The sequence below is a fragment of the Arachis duranensis genome, chromosome 2, assembly GCF_000817695.3.
Source record: "Arachis duranensis cultivar V14167 chromosome 2, aradu.V14167.gnm2.J7QH, whole genome shotgun sequence".
Classification (NCBI taxonomy): Eukaryota; Viridiplantae; Streptophyta; class Magnoliopsida; order Fabales; family Fabaceae; genus Arachis; species Arachis duranensis.
In genome coordinates, this window is record NC_029773.3 from 44,285,788 (window position 1) to 44,289,979 (window position 4,192).

The 4,192-nt window shown below is 40.6% G+C and overlaps 1 non-coding gene across 1 annotated transcript; it reads left to right on the forward strand.

Annotated features, from left to right (window-relative positions):
- The first annotated feature begins 3,812 nt into the window (after window positions 1-3,812).
- LOC127745124 (small nucleolar RNA R71) lies at window positions 3,813-3,920 on the forward strand. The gene has a single exon (XR_008006320.1). It is a non-coding gene; the product is annotated as a small nucleolar RNA R71 (small nucleolar RNA).
- Window positions 3,921-4,192: the final 272 nt, after the last annotated feature.

Genomic DNA, 4,192 nt, shown 5'->3' on the forward strand with positions numbered 1-4,192 from the left:
GGGAATGAAGAAAAAAAGCATGTAAACTTGGAGAACTCATGAAGAAATGAAAGAACCGGAAAGCTGTCAAGCCGACCTCTTCACACTTAAATGACCATAACTTGAGCTACAAAGGTCCAAATGATGCGGTTCTAGTTGGGTTTGAAAGCTAACATCCCGGGCTTCGAAACGATATAAAATTTTCCATAGTTGCATCGCGCATAGAGGCGCGCACACGCACGGTACGCAGATGCGCCGATGGTGGCACATGACCCACTTAATGCAACACGTGGCCAGCGATTTTAGAAGCCTTGTGGGCCCAATCTAACTCATTTCTGATGCTATTTAAGCCAAGGATTGAAGAGGAATCAACATACCCTTTGATCATTAGTCATAGTTTAGTTTTAGAAGTTGTTAGAACTAGTTTTTAGAGAGAGAAGCTCTCACTTCTCTCTAGAATTAGGATTAGGAATTAGGGTTAGATTAGGATCTTATAGTTCTAGGTTTAATTCAAGTCTCCTTCTACTTCTACCCCTAATTGGTGATTGCTATACTTTGGTTCTTCTCTCTATCCCTATTCTCTTGTTGTAATTTCTCTTATTTTGTTTCTAGGTTTTGTAATTAAGATACTCTTGTTCTCTTTATTTTCTTTCAATAATGCAATTTGAGGTAATTCATGATAATTGTGATTTCCTTGATTGTTGTTGTTAATTCTTTACATTCAATTATAGTTAGAATTCATTCTTGTTGTGATTGACTATACTTTTCTTTTGTGCCTTCCAAGTATTTGATTAAATGCTTGGAAGAATGTTAGACTAGAATTTTATGTTCTTGGCTTGAGAAGGTAACTTAGGATCTCTTGAGTCACTAGTGTCCAATTGATTGATAGTTGATAGCCATTAACTCTAGCTTTCATTAATCTAATTAGTGGAAAGCTAGGACTTATGGACTAGGATTGATATAACTCACTTGACTTTCCTTTGTTAATTGATTTAAGGATGACTAAGTGGGATTAATCCTTGCAACTACCATACTTGTGGCTAGTGATAATGATGAAGACCCTTGACAACCAAACCTTGCCAAGACCATTTTGTGAATAAAGTTTTCCTACCATTTACTATTCACATTCCTCGTCCAAAACCCCAAAATAAACAAGACCATAACCAATAACAAGAACACTACCCTGCAAGTCCTTTGAGAGACAACCCGAGGTTTAAATACTTCGGTTTATAGATTTTAAAGGTTTGTACTTGTGACAAACAAATTTTTGTATGAGAGGATTATTGTTGGTTTAGAGACTATACTTCGACGAGATTTCATTTGGAAAATTCTAAACCGTCAAAAATATAATCATCACTCGTCCTCGAGCAAAAGAAGAAAGAAAAGGGTAGAAGAAGAAATAAAGGAGATGGAGGTGACTTTGATATTCGGCCAAGGGGGAGAAGTGGTGTGTAGGTTGTGTGAAAATAAATGAGTGAGGATGGGTTTATATAGGAGTGGAGAGGGGGTGTATGGTTCAGCCATTATGGGTGGGTTTGGAAGGGAAAGTGGTTTGAATTTTGAATGGTGAGGTAGGTGGGGTTTTATGAAGGATGGATGTGAGTGGTGAAGAGAATGGTAGGATTTGATAGGTGAGGGGTTTTTGGGGAAGAGGTGTTGAGGTGATTGGTGAATGGATGAAGAAGAGAGAGAGTGGTGGGGTAGGTGGGGATTCTGTGGGGTCCACATGTCCTAAGGTGTCCAGGATAATTCATCCCTGCATCAAGTGGCGAGCGAAAATGCTCTTTCTGCCAATCCTGGCGTTAAACGCCAGGCTGGTGCCCATTTTTGGCGTTTAACGCTAGCTTGATGCCCATTTCTGGCGTTAAACGCCAGTCTGGTGCCCCTTTCTGGCGTTAAACGCCTGGAATGGTGCCAGACTGGGCGTTAAACGCCCAATTGCTGCCCTTACAGGCGTTTAAATGCCAGAAAGGTTTTCCTCTAGGGTGTGCTATTTTTCTTTCTGTTTTTTCATTCTGTTTTTGCTTTTTCAATTGATTTTGTGACTTCCCATGATCATCAACCTACAGAAAATATAAAATAACAAAGGAAATTAGATAAATATAACATTGGGTTGCCTCCCAACAAGCGCTTCTTTAATGTCAGTAGCTTGACAGTGGGTTCTCATGGAACCTCCCAACACCAAACTTAGAGTTTGAATGTGGGGGTTCAATACCAAACTTAGAAGTTGGTTGTGGCCTCCCAACACCAAACTTAGAGTTTGACTGTGGGGGCTCTGTTTGACTATGTTTTGAGAGAAGCTCTTCATGCTTCCTCTCCATGGTTACAGAGGGATATCGTTGAGACTTAAACACAAAGGATTCTTCATTCACTTGAATGATCAATTCTCTTCTGTCAACATCAATCACAGCCTTTGCTGCAGCTAGGAAGGATCTGCCAAGGATGATAGATTCATCCATGCACTTCCCAGTCTCTAGGACTATGAAATCAGCAAGGATGTAATGGTCTTCAACCTTTACCAGAACATCCTCTACAAGTCCATAAGCTTGTTTTCTTGAATTGTCTGCCATCTTTAGTGAGATTCTTGTAGCTTGTACCTCAAAGATCCCTAGCTTCTCCATTACAAAGAGAGGCATGAGGTTTATGCTTGACCCTAAGTCACACAGAGCCTTTTTAAAGGTCATGGTGCCTATGGTACAAGGTATTGAGAACTTCCCAGGGTTCTGTCTCTTTTGAGGTAATTTCTGCCTAGACAAGTCATCCAGTACTTTGGTGAGCAAAGGGGGTTCATCCTCCCAAGTCTCATTACCAAATAACTTGTCATTTAGCTTCATGATTGCTCCAAGGTACTTGGCAACTTGCTCTTTAGTGACATCTTCATCCTCTTCAGAGGAAGAATACTCATCAGAGCTCATGAATGGCAGAAGTAAATTCAATGGAATCTCTATGGTCTCATTATGAGCCTCAGATTCCCATGGTTCCTCATTAGGAAACTCATTGGAGGCCAGCGGACGTCCATTGAACTCTTCCTCAGTGGCGATCACTGCCTTTTCCTCTTCTCCAAATTCGGCCATGTTGATGGCCTTACACTCTCCTTTTGGATTCTCTTCTGTATTGCTTGGAAGAGTACTACGAGGGAGTTCAGTAACTTTCTTACTCAACTGACCCACTTGTGCCTCCAAGTTTCTAATGGAGGACCTAGTTTCAGTCATGAAACTTTGAGTGGTTTTGATTAGATCAGAGACCATGGTTGCTAAGTCAGAGTGGCTCTGCTTAGAATTCTCTGTCTGTTGCTGAGAAGATGATGGAAAAGGCTTGCCATCGCTAAACCTGTTTCTTCCACCATTATTGTTGTTGAAACCTTGTTGAGGTCTCTGTTGATCCTTCCATGAGAAATTTGGATGATTTTTCCATGAAGGATTATAGATGTTTCCATAGGGTTCTCCTATGTAATTCACCTCTTTCATTGATGGGTTCTCAGGATCATAAGCTTCTTCTTCAGATGAAGCATCCTTAGTACTGCCTGGTGCAGCTTGCATTCCAGACAGACTTTGAGAGATCATATTGACTTGCTGAGTCAATATTTTGTTCTGAACCAATATGGCATTCAGAGTATCAATCTCAAGAACTCCTTTCTTCTGATTCGTCCCATTGTTCACAGGATTCCTTTCAGAAGTGTATATGAATTGATTATTTGCAACCATTTCAATGAGTTCTTGAGCTTCTGTAGGCATCTTCTTCATATGAAGAGATCCTCTAGCAGAGCTGTCCAATGACATCTTGGACAATTTAGACAGACCATCATAGAAGATACCTATGATGCTCCATTCAGAAAGCATGTCAGAAGGACATTTTCTGATCAATTGTTTGTATCTTTCCCAAGCTTCATAGAGGGATTCACCTTCCTTCTGTCTGAAGGTTTGGACTTCCACTCTAAGCTTACTCAATTTTTGAGGTGGAAAAAATTTTGCCAAGAAGGCATTGACTAGCTTTTCCCAAGAGTTCAGCCTTTCTTTAGGTTGTGAGTCCAACCATATCCTAGCTCTGTCTCTTACAGCAAAAGGGAATAGCATAAGTCTGTAGACCTCAGGGTCAACCCAATTAGTCTTGACACTGTCACAGATTTGCAAGAACTCAGCTAAAAACTGATGAGGATCTTCCAATGGAAGTCCATGGAACTTGCGATTCTGTTGCATTAGAGAAACTAATTGAG